This window comes from Arachis ipaensis, chromosome B09 (genome assembly GCF_000816755.2).
Source record: "Arachis ipaensis cultivar K30076 chromosome B09, Araip1.1, whole genome shotgun sequence".
NCBI lineage: Eukaryota > Viridiplantae > Streptophyta > Magnoliopsida > Fabales > Fabaceae > Arachis > Arachis ipaensis.
Window position 1 is genome coordinate 90,865,773 of NC_029793.2, and position 23,759 is coordinate 90,889,531.

Here is a 23,759-nt window from a genome sequence, read left to right on the forward strand (position 1 = left end):
GGGAGGGGGTGCCATTATGTTAGTGTGGTTTAGAAACTGTTATGTTTGGTCCTGGAATTGTCTTAGGATTTTGTGTTTTTTGCAGTTTTGGATAGCAGGCAGATGGTGGTGTCCCCTGATGAGGGAAAATCGATTCCACACAAACTCACTGGCAAGTGTATCGGGTCGCATCAAGTAGTAATAACTCACAAGAGTGAGGTCGATCCCACAGGGATTGATGGATCAAGCAACTTTAGTGAGGTGATTAGTTTAGTTAAGCTAACAGTGGTGAATTGGGTGAAATTGTAATGACAGAATGTAAATTGCAGAAGGTATAAAGTGCAGAAGGTAAATTGGCAGAAACTTAAAGAGCAAGAAACGTAAATTGCAGCAAATGTAAAGGGGATTGGGTGTTGGGAAATTAAATGAAGTAGTAAATCAGAACTCAGAACAATTGCAGAAGATTTAAATTACATGAAAGTAAATTGAAAGCAATGGGAACAGAAGATTAAAATCAAGCTCAATGTAAACTGAATTGTAAAATTTCAGAAAGGAAAATTTGTAGAAGAGGATTATCAGAAACTGAAATTGCATAAGCCAAATTGAATTTAATACTGAAATGTAAAAAATGCAGAAAAATAAAAGTGTTTCAAGAGAGCCTTCTATTCTACTCATACTCCTACTCCTACTGTTGCCTACTACTACTGTAGCCTCTCCAGTGCCTCCTTTTTTCTAACAGAGCTAAAGCCTTTTTATAGGCATTCCTAAATTACAAAAGAAATTGAAATTAAAAATAAATTACAACTCAAATGAAATTCCTATTCTAACTGTGTCTTGTGCCTTTGAGTGATGTCAATGGGCTCCACTTGCTTTGAATTTTCAATGGGCTTTGAATCAGATTGATTGAGCCAGAGCTGCAGCTTCTAGGAGAACGGAGCTTTTTCAAATTGAGCGCAGCGTTCATTCAACCACGCGTACGCGTCCCATAGGCTTGCGCATGCTTTTGCGTTTTCTCCCATCCACGTTCATTCAACCACGCGTACGCGTCCCATACGCTTGCGCGTGCTTTTGCGTTTTCGCCCATCCACGCGTACGCATCCTTCACGCTTACGCGTGCTTTGAATTTTCAATGGGTTTTGAATCAGATTGATTGAGCCAAAGCTGCAGCTTCCAGGAGAACGGAGCGTTTTCAAATTGAACGCAGCGTTCATTCAACCACGTGTACGCGTCGCATACGCTTGCGCGTGCTTTTGCGTTTTCGCCTATCCACGCGTAAGCGTCCTTCACGCTTACGCGTGCTTTGGCAATCTGGCATATCGACGTGTGCGCCTCACGTACGCATGCGCGTCCCTTGCAGCGTTCTCTAAGTGAGCGTAGCGTTCTTCAATTGAGCACTCCCCATGCGTACGCGTGTGTCTTTAAACATGCCACTTCCACGCTGCCGCTCACCCCATGCTTGCGCGTGCTTCTTCAGGTATGTCACATCCACGCGTACGCGTCATGCACGCATACGCGTCGATGGCTGAACTTCCATTGCAAATTTAGATTTTTCCCGAAAACGCTGATTTATTGATCGTAGCGCTCTTTTACCAAACGAGCGCCAATCACTTCCACGCGTACGCGTCATGCACGCATACGCGTGGGTCTTCAAAATTTGTTGCTTGACACGTAAGCGTCCTGTACCCGTGCGCGCCGTAGCGTTTTTGCGCCAAGAGCGCTCTCCTTGTTTAAATCATGGGCCACACTTTTAAAAGCATGGCCTAAGACTCCAAAGTGTGCCCAAGCTCCAAAATGTGCCCCAGAATTTCTCTTTTCTCCTTTTTAGCTTATTTTGTGCTTTTTTGTTTCTTTTTCTACTTATTTCCTACAAAGTTTATAGAATCAAAAGATCAAAACAATATACTATTTAAGCTAAAAACAGTCAATATTTAAGCACTAATCATCAATTTATTGTATGAAAAAGCATAGAAAACATCCACAAGATGATATGTCATCACAACACCAAACTTAAACCTTGCTTGTCCCCAAGTAAGAAAAGAATCATGCAGTAAGTTTTGAAAAACCAAGGTGAGAAGAATAGCAAGTTGATGTTTATGGTTCGCTAGTTTTCTATGCATGCTACAATCATAAAAGAAATGTAAATGATTGATGCTTCTATCTAGCTCATTTTATGAAATCTTTTCCTTATATTTCTTACTTGAAACAAGCTTTTCATTCTCTTCTTAGCTTCTTTTATTGGGTGCTTTGCCCCATGAGTTGATAACAAACACCACAAGTACTTAACAATTGAATTTTTATTGGTATTAAGAGCCTTTAGCTTTCTCATTCTTTCCCTTTTTCTTTTCTTGCCTTAATTTGCAATTGCTTCTTCAAGATTTTCATGATTTCAAAAATTCCATAAAATGTCCTAGATGAAAACTTCAATTAAATAAAATCTAATACAATTGAGCAACAATTAACCATACTAGCTTTCCAACATTTATAAGCTCATGCTAATTTCTTCTTTAATTCCTCGTTTGTTTATGATCATGATACTTTATTGCTTTTGAACTCACAAAATTCAAGATGGTAGTCATAATGTCACAGCAACATGTTACAATTTAGCAATCAAACTATGCTTATTCATAGCACACATGCATATAGAGAAGATAAAGACAATCACGCAATTTAAAGTACTGGAAATAAGTAGGAGGAAAAGGAACGTTACCACCTTGTAGTTCATCTTCATTGTTGTTGTCCTTTTCCTCCCATTCTTCCCATTCCCATACCAACTTAGGGTGTTTGCTCATCCTCAAGCAACAATTGGAACAGTGGTGATGAGGCTAAGATGGATCATGAGTGTCTTACATAATGAAATGTCAGTAGCACATGTATTTAAGCAAGCAAGATGAAAAATAACAATGAAGGCACAAGAAATAGAGACATTGTGATTGCAAAAATAAGAGGGTGTGCATGATACATTTCATAAAAGATAAGTGGCACACCAAACTTAGTGTGACACTTTCACTTGGAATTAATGCAAGTATCCAGTAAAGATTGGAAGCAAATTTTTGTTGCATAGCAACACCAAACTTAGAATTCAATCACATGTCAATTTATTTGAAGTAAAACTAAGCAAATGAAATTGTTATATGTTAAATACAATCACCAAGCGAAGAATCTATCATGAATAAGGATTTCTTGGTGAGTTCTTAACAAAAACAGTTTAAGGGGCAAAATAAAAGAAAGCATTAAAAACAACGAAATGACTAAAAACAAAGAATAATAAAGTGTCAAAACAAAAGAAAGATAACACTGTAATGGGATTATGATTATGCGGACAAGTGGTGTTGCTGGATTCATTGCATTGAAAATTAAGTGGCACACCAAACTTAGGAACTTAGTGTGACACTTTCGATTTAGAATTGATGCAATCATCCATAAAGATTGAAAACAGATTGTTGCAGGGCAACATCAAACTTAGAATGTAATTATATGACCATTTATTGAAATCAAAGCAAAGAGATAAAATAAACAAAGCAGAGAAATGAAATGTTATCTAAGGTTGGGTTGCCTCCCAACAAGCGCTCTTTTAGTATCATTAGCTTGACATGTTGTTCTTCACTTTGTTCCTCTTCTTCCAGTTTGTTAAGAGGAATGACCTTAAGGGAAGAGAAGATTTAGCTATTGTCCCCTGTCTTAGTCTCTCCTCAGCAAGCTTCCTTTTGTTATTTGCTGGATTGAACTTGCTTGCTGGATCAGGGGTAGGATTGTTTGCAGTTGACCTTTTCTTGAATGTTGTCCTTGGTATCTTGGTCACAATCCTCTTTTCGGTGTAGTTGTCAGTTGCCTTCACTTCTTTAATTTCAAGACTTGGTGGTTGTGTGATGGTTGGAGCATTATCTTTATCAAAAGCCTTTTGAATTGATGGTTCAATGATCCCTTCCTCTATGCAATTATCTGCTTCGCTTGAGTATGGACGTCCTTGATTGTCTTCCTCACTTTCTTGTTCTTCCACTTCCTCTTTTTCACTCAACATTTGATTTAATAGCACTTTCATGGAGGAGGTTTGTTGTTCTTCCTAAGATTTCTTCATCTCCTCTTCATATCTTTCAATCACAGATTCAAGTGTTGAGAGTCTTTGGTTCAGGGAGGTTTGTAGGGGTTGTGAGTTTTCATGTTCCCTTGTTATCTCAAGTGGCTTCTGTGGATATGAAATCCTTGGCTCATATACCTCCATAACCTCCTTCTCTGTTGAAGTTTCACTCGACTCAGGGACCTCTTCTTCCTTTTCCTCACTCACAGATTGTTCTTCATTCTCAACTTAGTGTGACACTTTCGATTTAGAAATGATGCAATCATCCATAAAGATTAAAAACAAATTGTTGTAGGGCAACACCAAACTTAGAATGTAATCATATGCCCATTTATTGAAATCAAAGCAAATAGATAAAATAAACAAAGCAGAGAAATAAAATGTTACCTAAGGTTGGGTTGCCTCCTAACAAGCTGATGCACGAAAACTTGTCTCTCAACAGATTTCCCTCGGCAAGTATACCGAATTGTCGTCAAGTAAAAACTCATAATAGAGTGAGGTCAAATTCCACAGAGATTAACAGATTAAGCAATCAATAGTTGATTATTTATCCTAGTTAGACGAATCAGATTGGAGTGATAAGCAACAAGGAAATGTAAATGGCATAAAAGTAAAGAAAGCAATAAAGTGCAGAAAAGTAAAATGGCAAGAAAAGTAAATGTAAGAACTAAAAATAAAATGAACATTGGGATCAAGAGATATTGCAATCCTCTGGATCAAGTTCATTCTTATCTCTTCCTCAATCAATGCATTCATTGATCTCCTTGGCAATCTTAAGTGATTGGATCCCAATTCCTTGGCAATCCAATCTCTCTAAGCTTGAACAATTTCCCAATTCCTTGATTTAATTGCTCACGGGAAGAGATGAAGTTTGGTCACTGATTATACCACACACATTCATAGATCAAAGTATTAGTAGGATTAAATGTTACAATATCCATCCAACCCCCAACCTAATCCAATGTGAGAGAGCATTTCTAGCATGATTTCCTCATTCCTCTTCCAAGGTTAAGAGGAAATCCAAGTATGAGCAATTTCTCTTCCGAAACAATTACCCAATTGGATGAAGATCGAAAGCTCTCTAGTAAAATCAAGAGAAAAGAAAGAAGAAAAAGAATAAGAACTACAATTGATCCATTGAATCACAATAGAGCTCTCTAACCCAATGAAAAGAGTTAGTTGATCATTGCTCTACCAAAATAGAAAAGAAAGAAAGTGCAGAAAAGTAAAGATGAAGATTAAAACTAAAATTGAAACTTCAAAATTCATAAATGAAAAGTACAAAGAAAAGAAAGAGAAGGAAAAGTGTGTGAGGGAAGGGAGTCCGAAGACCCCTCTTCAATCCCGAATTCCAGAATCAATTTAATATAGAAACTAAGGTCTTTTTATAGGCTCTCCTAAATTACAAAATGAAATTAAAAGCAAATTACAATGAAATGAAAATTAACTATTCTAGATGCTTCTTGTGGCCGTGATTGATTGATACTTGTGGGCTTGCTTCCTTGAGGTTGGGTGGTCTTTGTAAGTGAATTAAGTTGAGGTCCAGGTGCTAATGTCAGTGCTAATGTTAGCCACACTAACGCTACAAGTGTGGCGTTAGTGCTGAAGTTAGTATGGCTAACGTCACACTTGCTACCCAGTTGGTGTTTTTGGGGCTTAAAAGATGCCTCTGGTTTGTGCTCCAATTTCATGCCCACTATAGAGTATTATATATTGTTGGAAAGCTCTGAATGTCAGCTTTCTAACTCAACTGAAATTACCTCAATTGGATCTCTGTAACTCAAGTTATGCTCCTTTGAACGAGACAGGGTCGCTGGCATAGTCGCTAGCATTACTGGAAAAAGCGAGTCACAATAACGTTAACGATCAGGGGCTTAATATTGCCAGGTTCTGGAGCTCAAACTAAATGTCCACCCCATACTATTATATATTTTTGGAAAGCCCTGGATGTCTACTTTCCAACGCCTTTGAAAGCGCATCATTTGGAGATCTACAGCTCGAGTTACACTTCTTGGAAGGTAAAGAGGTCAGCTGGCCTTACTACAGGTTGATACCATGTTCATCTTTGCACTTTCGGGGCAGGTTTTCTCCCTCAAATTCAGTGTCCACCATGTAGTGCTATATATTCTTGGAAAGATCTGGAATCCTACTTTCCAATGCTATTGGAATCACCTCATTTGGATCTTTGTGGCTCAAGTTATTCTTGTTTGAAGAAGACATGGTCAGGCTGCCAGGTGAGACTTTTGTCCACGTTAGTGTCCACGTTAGTGTGGGTCTTTCTTTGCTTCGCAAACGTTAGTGGCACTCACTTTTTCCACTAACGTTGGCGTTTTCTTTTCCTTCCACGTTAGTTCCCACGTTAATGTAACTAACGTGGAAGCTAACGTGGGTCTTCTTGCTTCGCTAGCATTATTGGCACTCACTTTTGCCAATAACGCTGCTCCTTCTTCAAAGTTAATGCCATTAACTTTTTCACTAACGTTGGGGCTTCTCTTTTCTTCCACGTTAGTGCCCACATTAGTGGAGCTAACGGGGTCGCTAACGTGGGTCTTCTTGCCCTTCACTAACGTTAGTGGCGTTAACATTCTCACTAACTTTCCAAGCTTTCCTTCCTTCCACTTTAATGGCCACGTTAGTGGCACTAACGTAGCCACTAACGTGGCTCTTCTCTGCTTCTTGTTACCTGAAATCAATCAAACAAAGTACATCAAAGTCTTGTTCTTAATCATGAGATCATGCATCATCCATTTTATCATTCAATTCATGCATAATTCTCATGAAATCATTCAAAATTCACAATGTTTTCTTGAATCATGGTATGAATGCATTTTCAACCAAATACTTGCTTATTTCCTAAGAAAATTCATGAAACCAACCTAAAGCCTACAAAAAATGGCTAGTAAAACTAGCCAAGATGCCCTGGCATCACAACACCAAACTTAAATCTTGCTTGTCCCCAAGCAAGAAAAGAACTATGCACAAAGAATTCTCTTAATTGGAATGCATTGAAGAATTGCTTATGATGCCTTAGTGGGTGAAGTGAATAAGTGACAGTGGGGTTAACTCTAATTTGTATGCTTATGCAAGGATTCCAGTACTCATTAGTCCTTACATTTTGGAAGTCTTAGATCTTAGGATTTTCATTCAAATGATATTATGGAATCCTCTTTATAGATTGTCACCTTTGAAGCAGCACTTATTTTCTAGCATTTTTCTTTTTTTTTTTGTATCTTAGCCTCGACTCTAGGTATCATGTCTCAAAGCGGCTTTTTATGATAAGCTTTCAATCAATACTCCCAAACCAGTTGGTCTAAGGTATTAGGTGTTGAAGCACCCCTTAGGATATACTTGCTCAAGCCTCTCTCTTTGACACAAATCCACCACAAGCATTTAACTAGGACAATAACTCTTTGAGTTCTTGTTTCTTTCTTTTTCTTCCTAGTAATTGATGCTCAGAGCCTTGGGCTTGTTCTTTGTTTTTCTTTTTTTCTTTTGTTTTCTTTTGTTGCTTCTTCTTGGATCAATAGATGTTTGAGAAATTCCATAATACTTCTCTAAATTTTATTTCCTGTCTATGAGTTCCATGCAAGTTTTCACAAACATGCAACCTCAATACACAATTATACAATCAGAACCTCCACTCCTCTTAATCTTTTGCTTGCCCCAAGATTTATAAAATTCTTCAACATTTTCTTTTCAAAAGAATGATTTCTTTGTTGCATTCTTAAAGATATTGGGTGCAAGTAAAATTCAAGATGATAATCATGATATCATAGCAACATGTTACAAATCAAATATTAAATTATGCTTATTCACAAGGAGTAATCACACATGCATACAAAGAAAATAGAAGACAATCATGCAATTTTAAAGTGCCGGAAATAAGTAAGAGAAAAAAGGAACTTTACCACCTTGTAGTTCATCTTCATTGTTGTTGCCCTTTTCCTCCTATTCTTCCCCTTCCCACACCAAACTTAAAATGATTGCTTATCCTCAAGCAACAAGTAAAACAGTGGTGATGGGGTTTATGATGGATCATGAATGTCTTAGAATAAAGTGTGAGTATGCATGTATTTCAGCAAGCAAGATTAAGGATCACAATAAAGGCACAAGAACTAAAAATAGAAACATTATGATGGCATTAATAAGTGGTGTTGGCATGGTACTTTGCATGAAAGTTAAGTGGCAACACCAAACTTAGTGTGACACTGTCATTTTAGAATGATGCAAATACCTAGTGAAGATTGAAAATCATTTTGTTGCATGGCAACACCAAACTTAGAATGCAATCATATGTCAAATTATTGAAAGTAAACTAAGCAAGGAAAGAAAATGTTACTACGGTTGGATTGTCTCCCAACAAGCGCTCTTTTAACGTCATTAGCTTGACATGTTGTTCATGAATTTCTTCCTCTTCTTCCAGTTTGTTAAGAGGAATGATATCGAGAGGAAAGAGGAGCCAGTTAATGGCCCTTGTTTTGAGTGCCTCTCCCCAGCAAGCTTTCTTTTGTTGTTAGCTTGAGTAAACTTGCTTGTTGGGGTAGGGGTGGGATGGCTTTTGGTTAACCTTTTCATCTTCATGGATATTGTTCTTCTTTTTTTGGTCACCATCCTCTTTTTAGTGCTCATGTTGATTGCCTCCACCACCTTGATTTCAGTACTTGGGTGTTGTATGATGGTTGGAGCATCCTCTTCATCAAGAGCTTCTTGAATTGGTGGTTCAATGAACTCATCCTTTATGCAACTCTCTATTTTATTGGAGTAGTGTGGACTCCCTTGATTGACTTCCTCCTTTTCTTCTGCATGATGTTGCGTTGAGCCTTTTGGGAGTGAGCTTGCATGTTCCTTTGTCACCCTTAGTAGCCTCTGTGGGTATGGAGCTTTGGGCTTATATACTATCACAACCTCCTCCTTCTTCATATGAATCTCACTTGGTATGGCTGCCTTTTTTTCTTGTTCTTCTAATTCCTCCCTTGTTCTTGACCTTTGAATGAACTCCTCTGTTTTGGAGAGAGTGAAGTGGTTTCTCTTTGTGATCTCAGCTCTTCAATGAATTGTTCTTCAGAATAGAGTTGTGCATTCTGTCTCAATTTTTCTTCATGGTCCCTTTTTGCTATTTTCTCCTCTTCGTTTGTCTTTATCATTCCTTCAAGGAGGAGTTCTATCATAGCGAGTCTCTCTTCTTCTCTACTTTTTTTGAGTTCTTCAATGATGAGTTCCATCCTAGCAAGTCTATCTAAAGGAGGTTGGGTAGGTTGTAATGGTTGGTTGGGGTTGGCTTGTGAATGGAATTGGTTGTTTGTTGGTTGTGTGTTTTGAAAGTGGTATGACTCTTGTGGGTAGTGGATTAAGTTTTGTGGATGGTAAAATGAATTGTATGGATTTGGGACAGAATTTTGTGCTCAGTTATACTCAAGTGATGAAGGGTTTTGATGCGAAAAGCTAGAATGTGAGGTTGAATAATTAAAGGATGATGGCTCTTGATGAATGGGGTGTGAATAAGTGAAATTTCTTTAGTTTTGATCTTTCCAGGCACAGCTTGAGTAGTGATCAAAGTCATCAAAATATGGACCATTTTGTGACCCTGGGAAGCACCCCGTTTCATGTTCTTGATATTCCCAACCACCATTATCATAATAGCATGAATTATTTTGTGGTGGTGAAAAGTATCCCAAGTAACTTGATTGACCAAAAGATGATCTATACTCTATTTTTCTTCAAATTACTCTGTATCAAACAACAATCACCAAGATAAAAGAGATTGGAATTCCCCTTGTCATAGATGAGCAAATTTCCAGTGAGGCAATATCACAAACAGTTAGTTAGCAAAAGAAAATAAAGAAACAAAAGAAAACAAAGAAAAAAAAAAGTGTCTAATCTAGTAAATCAATCAACCGGTAGTTTGTTAATCACAATTAATCCTCAGCAACGGCGCCATAAACTTGATGCACGGAAACTTGTCTCTCAACAGATTTCTCTCGGCAAGTATACCGAATTGTCGTCAAGTAAAAACTCACAATAGAGTGAGGTCGAATCCCACAGAGATTAACAAATTAAGCAATCAATAGTTGATTATTTATCCTAGTTAGACGAATCAGATTAGAGTGATAAGCAACAAGGAAATGTAAATGGCATAAAAGTAAAGAAAGTAATAAAGTGCAGAAAAGTAAAATGGCAAGAAAAGTAAATGTAAGAACTAAAAATAAATTGAACATTGGGATCAAGAGATATTGCAATCCTCCGGATCAAGTTTATTCTCATCTCTTCCTCAATCAATGCATTCATTGATCTCCTTGGCAATCTTAAGTGATTGGATCCCAATTCCTTGGCAATCCAATCTCTCTAAGCTTGAACAATTTCCCAATTCCTTGATTTAATTGCTCATGGTAAGAGATGAAGTTTGGTCACTGATTATACCACACACATTCATAGATCAAAGTATTGGTAGGATTAAATGTCACAATATCCATCCAACCCCCAACCTAATCCAATGTGAGAGAGCATTTCTAGCATGATTTCCTCATTCCTCTTCCAAGGTTCAGAGGAAATCCAAGTATGAGCAATTTCTCTTCTGAGACAATTACCCAATTGGATGAAGATCAAAAGCTCTCTAGTAAAATCAAGAGAAAAGAAAGAAGAAGAAGAATAAGAACTATAATTGATCCATTGAATCACAATAGAGCTCTCTAACCCAATGAAAAGAGTTAGTTGATCATTGCTCTACCAAAATAGAAAAGAAAGAAAGTTCAGAAAAGTAAAGATGAAGATTAAAACTAAAATTGAAACATCAAAATTCATAAATGAAAAGTACAAAGAAAAGAAAGAGAAGGAAAAATATGTGAGGGGAGGGAGTCCGTAGACCCTTCTTCAATCCCGAATTCCAAAATCAATTTAATGTAGAAACTAAGGCCTTTTTATAGGCTCTCCTAAATTACAAAATGAAATTAAAAGCAAATTACAATGAAATGAAAATTAACTATTCTAGATGCTTCTTGTGGCCGTGATTGATTGATACTTGTGGGCTTGCTTCCTTGAGGTTGGGTGGTCTTTGTAAGTGAATCAAGTTGAAGTCCAGGTGCTAATGTTAGTGCTAATGTTAGCCACATTAACGCTACAACTGTGGCGTTAGTGCTGAAGTTAATGTGGCTAACGTCACACTTGCTACCCAGTTGGTATTTTTGGGGCTTAAAAGATGCCTCTGGTTTGTGCTCCAATTTCATGCCCACTATAGAGTATTATATATCGTTAGAAAGCTCTGAATGTCAGCTTTCTAATGCAACTGAAATTACCTCAATTGGACCTCTGTAACTCAAGTTATGCTCCTTTAAAGGGGACAGGGTCGCTGGCATAGTTGCTAGCGTTACTGGAAAAAGCGAGTCACAATAACGTTAGCGATCAAGGGCTTAATATTGCCAGGTTCTGGAGCTCAAACTAAATGTCCACCCCATAATATTATATATTGTTGGAAAGCGCTGGATGTCTACTTTCCAACGTCTTTGAAAGCGCATCATTTGGAGCTCTACAGCTCGAGTTACACTTCTTGGAAGGTAAAGAGGTCAGCTGGCCTTACTACAGGTTGATACCATGTTCATCTTTGCACTTTCAGGGCAGGTTTTCTCCCTCAAATTCAGTGTCCACCATGTAGTGCCATATATGCTTGGAAAGATTTGGAATCCTACTTTCCAATGCCATTGGAATCACCTCATTTGGAGCTTTGTGGCTCAAGTTATTCTTGTTTGAAGAAGGCATGGTCAGGCTGCCAGGTGAGACTTTTGTCCACATTTGTGTCCACGTTAGTGATTTTGGTTCCTAAGTTTGGTTACTAAACTTTTCTCATATAATAATCATTACACAGTAATTCGTACTTATATAGCTGAGTTTTTTAGACTATATACTGTGATATATAATAGCCGTTTTATGTGGATATAACAATATCATTTCTTTTTTTTAATATTTATCTAGATAAGGGGTGTACTATGCATGGCAACAATTTAATACTTAATCATATAAAGAATATGTATTTAATGTTTTACAATATAAATTAGTTACATCACATCTTATTAATAATATGACAATAAATTAATTACATGGTAGAAAAAGTGAGTGCCACTAATGTTTGTGAAGCAAAGGAAGACCCACGTTTGTGTCCATGTTAGTGTAACTAACGTGGCCACTAACGTGGGTCTTCCTTTGCTTCACAAACGTTAGTGGCACTCACTTTTTCTACTAACGCTGGCGTTTTCCTTTCCTTCCACGTTAGTTCCCACGTTAATGTAACTAACGTGGAAGCTAACGTGGGTCTTCTTGCTTCGCTAGCGTTATTGGCACTCACTTTTGCCAATAACGCTGCTCCTTCTTCAAAGTTAATGCCATTAACTTTCTCACTAACGCTGGGGCTTCTCTTTTCTTCCACGTTAGTGCCCACGTTAGTGGAGCTAACGGGGTCGCTAACGTGGGTCTTCTTGCCCTTTGCTAACGTTAGTGGCGTTAATGTTCTCACTAACTTTCCAAGCTTTCCTTCCTTCCACTTTAATGGCCACGTTAGTGGCACTAACGTAGCCACTAACGTGGCTCTTCTCTGCTTCTTGTTACCTGAAATCAATCAAACAAAGTACATCAAAGTCTTGCTCTTAATCATGAGATCATGCATCATCCATTTTATCATTCAATTCATGCATAATTCTCATGAAATCATTAAAAATTCACAATGTTTGCTTGAATCATGGTATGAATGCATTTTCAACAAAATACTTGCTTATTTCCTAAGAAATTGCATGAAACCAACCTAAAGCATACAAAAAATGGCTAGTAAAACTAGCCAAGATGCCCTGGCATCACAAGCGCTTGATAAACCCATATTTTATGATATATGTTGTGCTTAATTTAAGTGATTTATTCAGCCCTTCACCCACTTATTCATGAAAATTGCATGATCTTACTTTCTCTTCCTTATTATGTGATATATGTGAAAAACATGTTTCCTATGCTTTAAAAATAATTATTTTAATTACCCTTTATTACCATTCGATGCTATAATTTGTGTGTTGAGTAGTTTCAGATCTTCTAAGGCAGGGATGAATTAAAGGATGGAAAGGAAACATACAAAAATGGAAGGAAAGCACAAAATGAAGTTTTTGAAGAAACTGGCATCGACGCGAATGCATGGACGACGCGGTCGCATGCTCAGCGCGAAAAGGCAGCGACGCGAACGCGTGACAGACGCGGATGCGCGCCATGAGCAGAACACAGATGACACGTACATGTGACCGAAGCGAACGCGTGACAAGGAAAACTCCAGATGACGCGACCGCGTGACCCACGCGGACGCGTGACAGACGCCACGCACCAGAAATTACAGAAAACGTTCCCAGCGATTTCTGAAGCCCTTTTTGGCCCAGATCCAAGTACAGAAACTATAGATTAGAGGTTATAAAGTGGGGGAATGCATCCATTCATAAGATGATGTATTCAATTATTCACTTTTCATGATTTAGATATAGTTTTTAGAGAGAGGTTCTCTCCTCTCTCTTTTAGGACTAGAAATTAGGATTCTTCTCGCCTTCATGATTGTCTCTTTTTATCAAGTTCAATGTTCCTTTTTAATTATTTTCTCAATTTAATTTATGAACTCTTCCATGTTACATATGATTCTCTTAATTAATGTTATTTGAGGTATTTCAGTTTATGATTGCTTTCTTTTATTTATGTTATTGTTGCTTCCAATCTGAAGACATTTTTATTCGAGTAAGTTTACTTTTCCCCTTTTGGCCTTGGTTAAGTAATTGGTAACTCATGAGTTATCAAACTCAACGTGATTGATAATTGTTGTCTTTGCTAATTGAATTGAACTTCAATAACTCCAGTCCTTTCTTAGGAATTGACTAGGACCTGAGGATCAAACTAATTGGTCCACTTGACCTTCCTCTGCTTTAGTAAAGGCTAACTAAGTGGGATTAAAACTCAATTCTCATCACCATTGATAAGGGTAACAAGGATAGGACTTCCAAATTCTCATACCTTGCCAAGAGTTTATTTTATAGTTATTTATTTATTTTTTTGTTATTTAATTTACCTGTCCCTTACTTTCAAAACCCCCAATTTATAAGACTCATAACCAATAATAAGAACACCTCCCTATAGTTCCTTGAGAAGACGACCCGAGGTTTAAATACTTCGGTTATCAATTTTAAAGGGGTTTGTTACTTGTGACAACCAAAATGTTTGTGAGAAATGACTTTTTTTGGTTTAGAAGCTATACCTACAACGAGGATTTATTCTGCGAATTTCTAGGCCACGCAAAAGTTATCTCTTCAGCGCTCTTTTAGTGTCATTAGCTTGACATGTTGTTCTTCACTTTCTTCCTCTTCTTCCAGTTTGTTAAGAGGAATGACCTCAAGGGAAGAGAAGATTCAGCTATTGTCCCCTGTCTTAGTCTCTCCTCAGCAAGCTTCCTTTTGTTATTTACTGGATTGAACTTGCTTGCTGGATCAGGGGTAGGATTGTTTGTAGTTGATCTTTTCTTGAATGTTGTCCTTGGTATCTTGGTCACAATCCTTTTTTCGGTGTAGTTGTCAGTTGCCTTCACTTCTTTGATTTCAAGACTTGGTGGTTGTGTGATGGTTGGAGCATTATCTTTATCAAAAGCCTTTTGAATTGATGGTTCAATGATCTCTTCCTCTATGCAATTCTCTGCTTCGCTTGAGTATGGACGTCCTTGATTGTCTTCCTCACTTTCTTGTTCTTCCACTTTCTCTTTTTCACTCAACATTTGATTTAATAGCACTTTCATGGAGGAGGTTTGTTGTTCTTCCTAAGATTTCTTCATATCCTCTTCATATCTTTCAATCACAGATTCAAGTATTGAGAGTCTTTGGTTCAGGGATGTTTGTAGGGGTTGTGAGTTTTCATGTTCCCCTTGTTATCTCAAGTGGTCTCTGTGGATATAAAATCCTTGGCTCATATACCTCCACAACCTCCTTCTCTATTGAAGTTTCACTCGACTCAGGGACCTCTTCTTCCTTTTCCTCACTCACAGATTGTTCTTCATTCTCAACACTTGGCAATCCTAAATGTGTCCTCAATTGCTCTAAATGCCTATCCATCTTCTTGAAGAGGATTTCTTGTTCTTATTCTTTCCAGGATTGTTTTTGTCTTTCTAAAAATTGTTCTTGTCTTTCCACAAATTCCCTGGACCATTGAAGGTAATCCTCAACTGTTGGCTCAAGAGATGAAGGTTGAGAAAAATTTTGTGGACATGGATGTGTTGTGGTGAAGTTTTTTTGAGGGGTATGGAATGAATTTTGTGAATTGTGGAACAAATTTTGTGGGTGTTGAAATGAGTCTTCTGTGTAGTGAAATGAATTTTGTGGTTGGTGAGATGAGTTGCATGGATTATTGAGGAAACTTTGTGTTGAGGCGATAGTCAAGTGATGAAGAATTTTCAAATGAAAAACTGTGAGGTGAGTGATGCACGGAAACTTGTCCCTTAACAAATTTCCCTCGGCAAGTATACCGAATTGTCGTCAAGTAAAAACTCAGAGTAGAGTGAGGTCGAATCTCACAGGGATTGATTGGTCAAGCAACTTTAATTGGAAGAATGTTCTAGTTGAGCTAAGCAGAAAGTGAGTTGAGAATTGCAGGAAATTAAATGGCGGGAAAGTAAATAGCAGAAAATAAATGACGGGAAGTAAATTGCAGAATCTTAAATGGGGAAGGGACGTTTAGCATGAAAGTAAATGGCATAAAGTAAAGAGAATGGGTAAGATCAGAAATGGGGAATTCATTGGGCTTAGGGGTAGGATTAAATGTCACAATATCCATCCAACCCCCAACCTAATCCAATGTGAGAGAGCATTTCTAGCATGATCTCTTCATCCCTTTTCCAAGGTTCAGAAGAGATCCAAGTATGAATAGCTTCTTTTCCAAGATAACTACTCAATTGGATGAAGATTGAAAGCTTTCTAGTAAAATCAAGAGAAAAGAAAGAAGAAGAATAATGATAACTATTATTGATCCATCAAATTACAACAGAGCTCCCTAACCCAATGAAAGGGGTTTAGTTGTTCATAGCTCTGGGAATGGAAAGCAAAGATGGAGAGTACATTCCGAAAGTTAAACTAGAAGTGCAGAGAAAGTAAAATACAGAGAGTAATTCTAATAATGCCAAAAGTTTTTTTCTAGTTCAAAGCTCTCCCTATTTATACTATTCTTCTGATCTTCTAGTTGGCTCTTCAAGTCTTGGATATGGGCCTTTGGATCTTGAGTTGAAGCAGTTATCTTCTTCAGTGGGCTTAGCTTTACTTACAGAGAAAGTGTGAAGTAGGCAGGGACTTTAGCTTAGGGTGTTAGTGGTGTTAACGTTAAGTGAAAATGTGGGGTTGAGAACGTTAGTGACAATCACCTTTTTCACTAACGTTCCTAAACCAAAGTGGTCCACGTTAACTTCAACGTTAGTGGCACTAACGTGACCACTAACGTTGACCCTTGGCCCTTCGCAAACGTTACTGGGGTTTACCTTTTTCAATAACGTTGAGAGTACCCCTTTCTCCCTACGTTAGAGTTCACGTTAGAATAGTTAACGTGGCCTTTAACGTAGGCTTGCCAAATCTTCGAGAGCATTAGTGACACTTACCTTTGTCACTAACGCTTCAGAACACCCCTACTTCCCACGTTAGAGTTCACGTTAACTAGGTTAACGTGACTTCTAACGTGGTATTGATAGCCATCTCCAACGTTAGTGACAAAGATGAGTGTCACTAACGTTGGCTCATCATCCCTCTTCTCCACGTTAGCTTCCACGTTAATGTAATTAACGTGGCAACTAACGTGGCTTATAGTGGCTCAATCCAAAGTTAGTAACAAAGGTGAGTGTCACTAACGTTGGTGATTTTTGCTCCCTCCACGTTAGAGTCCACGTTAACTAGGTTAACGTGGCTTTTAACATAGCCAATATGGGCTAAGTCCAACGTTAGTGACAAAGGTGAGTGTCACTAACGTTGGCATCATCTTCTTCTTCCATGTTAGAGCTCACGTTAACTAAGTTAACGTGGCTCTTAACGTGGCCGATTGCCCTTTTTGGAACGTTAGTGGCACTTACTTTTACCACTAACGTTGGAGTTCTACTTCTCTTCCACGTTAGCTTCCACGTTAGCATAGTTAACGTGGCAACTGACGTGGGCTATGATGGCTCACGAAGGTGTTTTTGGCAATCACTTTTCTCATTAACGTTGCAAGCTAGTCTTCATTCCACGTTAGTGGTCACGTTAGCTAGACTAACGTGGCTACTAACGTGGTTCTTCCTTGCTTCCTTTATCCTGAAATCAAGCAATAAAGTGCATCAAAGCTCTAATCCAAGTTATGAGACATGCATCATTCAATTTTTCCTTTAATTCATGCATAATTCTCATGAAATCATGTAAAATTCACATTGTTTGCTTGAATCAAGATGTAAGTGGTTATTTACCCAAAACTTGCTTATTTCCTAAGAAATTACATGAAACTACCTTAAAACCATAAAGAAAAGGTCAGTGAAACTGGCCAAAATGCCCTGGCATCACAACACCAAACTTAAAGCTTGCTTGTCCCTAAGCAAGTACTGGAACAAGAGAATGATGAATGAAATGACAAGATGAATGAATCATTATTGTGGAAGTCATGTTCTTGGTTTTATGGGGTTTCATGCATAGCAACTTAGGTTCATTCCTTTACTGGCTTTCAGACCTTTATCATGCCTTAGAATACTCACTTGATTGCACCCTTTGAGACTTTATTTATTGATCCCTTTGTCTTTCCAAGGTTTATTTCATCCTTAGGCTAAGTGTTCTGTGAGGGGGCGACTCTTTAAGATAAGCTTTCAGCCAACACTCCTGAACCAGTTGGTTCAAGGTGCTAGGTGTTGAAACACCCCTAATGACTTACTCCCTCAAGTCTCTCTCCCCCATACATGCACACCATAGGCACATGGTTTGTTATTTTCTTTCCTTGAGGTCTTGGTGTCCAGCACCTCTTTGGGTTACTAAATGTTCTGTAGCAAGGTTGCTCTTGATAGTGGATTTTCAGTTGATAATCCCGGGTTAGTTAACCCAAGTTACCAAGTGATGAAGCACTCCTAAGAACTTATTCATCCAAGCAGATCCTTGGTACAAGAGCACCACAGACACATCCCTCAAGTTTCAAGCCCTTGGTGCCTAGCCTTATTCTTTATTAACTTTTCTTTCTTTTTCAACTCTTATTGTTCTTTTCCTTTTTCTTATTAGGATCTTATTATTTAGCTAGTCTCATGGGGTGTGTTTCAAGTATATGATTCAGGATAGATAGTTGCCTTCCCACTTTGTTGGTGAACTAACTTAGCTAAGTGATTACTACACTACAAATTTAAGAACCTACTCCACAACTTGAACATCACTCTGGTCTTTCATAACATCTCTTTTTATTGGATTTAAAAGGATAAGCATAGAATAAGCAAGATGAAAATGAAAACAGGCAACTTGACTAGCAAGCATAGACCTAAGCAAAAACAAACATCAAATTCTAGTGAATCAAGCTTAAAGAGTGACTATTAATCAAGGGCACATTCAGACTTCCAAATTGATTATTTCCAAGCATATGGAATCAAGTAACAATACAACCTTTTGGTGATGCCTTCCAGCTACCCATTTGTTGTCATCCTCCATAGCTTCTGCATCCTTCCTCGCTTCCTTGGATGATGGTGCACTGTTTTTCCAAAAGATTGATTGAATCCCTGCAAAGTTATTGGAAGTTGCTTGTCCCCAAAGCACTTGAGAGATAGTTAGTATGCATGTATGCTTGTGCATTTCGGAACTTAACTTGGTGTGTGAACACCAAACTTAGTTCCTTGCCTAATACAGCAGGTTGAATGCATGCAAAAAATCTCATGTGTTGTTATCAGCAAGACAACTAGAAACTAACTACTGTTAAGTGGTTCCCCTAATTGGTTGGATCTAGCAATTTGCCCTTGAAGGAGTGTAGTGTGATTCTAACTGAAATCTTTGGTGGAACACCAAACTTGGAATTACACACTCACTCTTGTATTGTTTTGGTGTGTAACACCAAACTTAGCTCCTCACAATATGGGGGAAACTACTTGTGATTTTTATTAAAATACAAATGAAAAGAGAACTACCTTAGGTTGGGTTGCCTCCCAATGAAGCGCTCTTTTAGCGTCGCTAGCTCGACGATTCCTCCATCACTTGAGGTGATACTTCACTTTGGGGTTTTCCCCCATGTTGTCCATGTAGTGTTTGAGCATCTGTCCGTTAACAGTGAACGTCCTCTTTGAACTTTCCTCCATGATTTCTATGTGCCCATACGACGAGACCTTTGTGACAAGAAAGGGTCCTGACCACCTTGATTTGAGTTTCCCAAGGAAGAGTCTTAACTTGGAATTGTAGAGGAGCACTTGCTGTCCTTCTTTGAAGCTTCTGGGTGTTAAATGGAGGTCATGACTTCTCTTTGCCTTTCCATTATAAATCTTGGCATTTTCATAGGCTTGAGATCTGAACTCCTCCATTTCTTGCAGCTGCAAGACCCTCTTTTCACCAGCAGCAGTGCTATCAAAATTTAGCAGCTTGAGAGCCCAGAGGGCTTTGTGTTCCAGCTCCAATGGTAGATGACAAGCCTTTCCATACACCAGTTGGTATGGAGACATCTCGATTGGTGTTTTGAACGCCGTTCTGTATGTCCAAAGAGCATCATCCAGCTTCTTCGATCAATCCTTCCTTGATGCTCCCACAGTCTTTTCCAGAATCCTTTTTAGCTCTCTGTTAGATATCTCAGTTTGCCCACTTATTTGGGGATGGTAAGGCATGGAAATCTTGTGTTTCACTCCGTATCGTAGGAGGAGAGCTTCTAGTGGTCTGTTACAAAAATGGCTCCCTCCATCACTGATGAGTGCTCGTGGGACTCCGAACTGGCTAAAGATATTCTTTCTGAGGAAGTTCATGAGCACCTTGTTATCATTCGTTGGGGTTGCAATAGCCTCTACCCACTTGGAAACATAATCCACTGCTACCAAGATGTACTTGTTTGAATATGAGGTTGGGAAAGGTCCCATGAAATCGATTCCCCACACATCAAACAGTTCCAGTTCTAAGATGAAATTTTGTGGCATCTCATTTCTTTTGGGTAAGTTTCCAGCTCTTTGACATTCATTGCAATTCTTTACCAGTTCTTTGGGATCCTTGAAAAGGGTGGGCCAAAAAAATTCGCTTTTTAATACCTTGGTTGCAGTTCTGTCCCCTCCAAAATGGCCTCCATAGCATGAGCTGTGGTAGTTCTACAAGACCTCTCGTCCCTCTTCTTCCGAGACACATCTTCTCAGAATTCCATCTGAACACTTCTTGAAGAGATATGGTTCATCCCAAACAAAATACTTTACGTCATTGATGAGCTTTCTTTTCTGGTGTTTGTTGATGTCTGGATGTAAAGCCCCAGTTGCCTTAAAATTGGCAATATCTGCAAACCAGGGTGCTCTGCGAATCGTCATCAACTGCTCATCTGGGAAGAACTCATTTACATTTGTATCATGTGTTCCTCCTTTATCATGAGGGATTCTGGATAGGTGATCTGCTACCTTGTTCTCCACTCCTTTCTTGTCTTTGATTTCAATATTGAATTCCTGCAACAATAAGATCTATCTTATTAGTCTTGGTTTTGATTCTTGCTTGGCAAACAAATATTTAAGTGCTGTGTGATCTGTGAAGACAATCAATTTGGCACCAATGAGGTATGATCTAAACTTGTCAAATGCAAAAACTATTGCCAGCAACTCCTTTTCAGTAGTGGTATAGTTTCTTTGAGTATCATTGAGGACTTTGCTGGCATAGTATATCACATGGACCAAGTTATCTTTCCTCTGTCCTAACACTGCCCCAATTGTGAAATCAGATACATCGCACATCAGTTCAAATGGTAGGTTCCAGTTAGGTGGGGAAATAATAGGGGCAGATGATAACCTCTTTTTCAAGTTTTCAAATGCCAGCATGCACTTTTCATCAAAGATAAATGGTGTATCAGATACAAGGAGATTGCTTAAGGGCTTGGTTATCTTTGAAAAATCTTTAATAAACCTTCTATAAAAGCCAGCATGCCCTAGAAAACTCCTAATTGCCTTGACATCACTTGGTGGAGGTAATTTTTCAATGAGTTCCACCTTGGCTCTGTCCACTTCAATGCCTTGGTTAGAAACCTTATGACCAAGAACTATTCCTCCTGTCGACATTTCTCTCAATTCAAGACCAAATTAGTTTCTTGACATCTTTTTAATACCAGGGCCAGGTGATCTAGGCAATTAGGAAAAGAGTCTCCAAATACTGAGAAGTCATCCATAAAAACTTCGATGAATTTTTCTATCATATCTGAAAAAATGGAAAGCATGCATCGTTGGAAAGTTGCAGGTGTATTGCATAGCCCAAATGGCATGCGCCTGTAGGCAAACACTCCATAAGGGTAGGTGAAGGAGGTTTTCTCTTGGTCTCTTGGATCAACCACTATTTGGTTATATCCTGAATAACCGTCGAGAAAACAGTAATATGCATGTTCTGCAAGTCTTTCCAGCATCTGATCCATGAAAGGAAGAGGGAAATGATCTTTTTGTGTAGCTTCGTTGAGTTTTCTGTAGTCTATGCACATCCGCCATCCTGTGACGGTCCTTGTAGGGATTAGTTCATTCTTCTCATTGGGGACTACAGTGATTCCTCCTTTTTTTGGAACAACTTACACAGGGCTGACCCATGGGCTGTCTGAGATCGGATAGATCACTCCTCCTTGCCACAACTTCATGACTTCTTTATGTACCACTTCTTTCATGACTGGATTCAGCCTCCTTTGGGGTTGAATGGATGGTTTGGCATCATCTTCCAACAGTATTTTATGCATACATATGGCCGAACTGATTCCCTTCAAGTCAGCAAGGGTCCATCCTATGCCATCTTTGTGCCTTTGCAATACTTCAAGTAGCTCTTCCTCTTGTTGTTGGCTGAGGGATGAATTTATGATCACTGGATAACTTACGTTTTCTCCTAGATATGCATACTTGAGAGTGGGTGGCAGTGCCTTTAGTTCAAGTTTGGGTGCTTCTTTCTTCCCATTCTTCTCCTCTATTGTGCCCTGAACTTGAACCTCAGCTGTTGCAGCTTCTTCACTTGATGCTGATTCCTCCTCTTCTGTTAATCCCTCAAGTTCTTCTTCTTCAAAAGTCTCTTGTACTACATCTTCCAGTGAGTCTAACCTCATACATTCTCCCGATGGTTCCTGTGGATAGTTCATGGCCTTGAACACATTGATCATCATTGTTTCATTGTGTAGTCTAAGGGTCAGTTCACCCTTTTGGACATTGATGACAGCTCCGGCAGTAGCTAAGAATGGTCTGTCCAAGATGATAGAAGCCTTAGCTCCTTCCTTCATGTCCAACACTACAAAGTCTGCTGGAAAGATAAAGTCTCCTACCTTCACTAGCAAGTCTTCCACTATGCCGTGAGGAAACTTGAATGATCGGTTTGCCAGTTGTAAGGCCATTTTTGTTGGTTTGGCCTCCTCAATCTTTATTTTTCTCATCATAGCTACAGACATCAGATTTATGCTGGCTCCTAGATCACATAGAGCCTTTTCCACTGTTATTTCTCCTATAATACAAGGAATCTGGAAGCTCCCAGGATCCTTCATTTTCTGGGGCAATTTATGCTGAATGATGGCACTACATTCTTCAGTCAGTATCACAGTATCATTGTTCTTCCAGCTTCTCTTCTTGGTCATCAACTCCTTCAAGAACTTGGCATAGAGCGGCATTCGCTCTATTGCTTCAGCAAAGGGTATGTTAATCTGTAGTTTCTTGAAGATTTCTAAAAATCTGGAGAACTGGCTGTCATCCCCCTTCTTCTTCAGTTGTTGAGGATATGGGACTTTCGGAACATATAGCTTCAGCTCTCCTTCCTTTTGATGTGAGTTGGAGGTGGGGACTTGAACTTCATCTTGTTCCTCCTTCTTTCCAATTGAATCTTTCTCTTGTGATTGCTTGGAAGTCTCCTTCAGTTCCTTCCCACTTCTGAGGGTGATGGCTTGACACTCCTCCCTTGGCCTTGACTCAATGTTGCTGCAAAGGTCATGGCCAGGAGCTTGCTAGAATAGGTAGCTAATTTGTATCTCAAGTTTGTTGATGGCAGCATCTTGATTTTGCAGGTTAGATCGCACTTCCTCTCGGAACATCTTACTATCTTGAATCTCCTTGCATATGCCTTCAAGTAGAGTCTCAATCCTTGATAGTCTTTCTTCCGATGATGGAGGTTTGAGATTGGAAGGATGAGAAGGGCCATTTTGACTTTGGTATGGATATTGAGAAGTGTTGTTGGGTGGGTGTTGGTATGACCTCTGTGTGGAGTGTTGGTGAGTTGCATTGTTGTTGGGGTTATGGCGTCTCTGATCTTGGCCTTGGTCTTGTTGATTTCCCCACTCAAAGTTTTGGTGGTTCCTCCAACCAGGATTATACATTTTGGAGTATGGGTCATGATTCTGCCTAGGTGAATTCCCAATGTAGTTGGCTTGTTCCTGATCACCCTCTGCTTTTTCATTCACTCCTTCTTGGGTTGCTGCTGAAGTGGTGATTGCTGCTACTTGATTCCTCTCCATCTTCTTGGTGAGATCAGCTAATTACTTGGTAATCATCTTGTTTTGAGCTAGCAGTGCATCCACA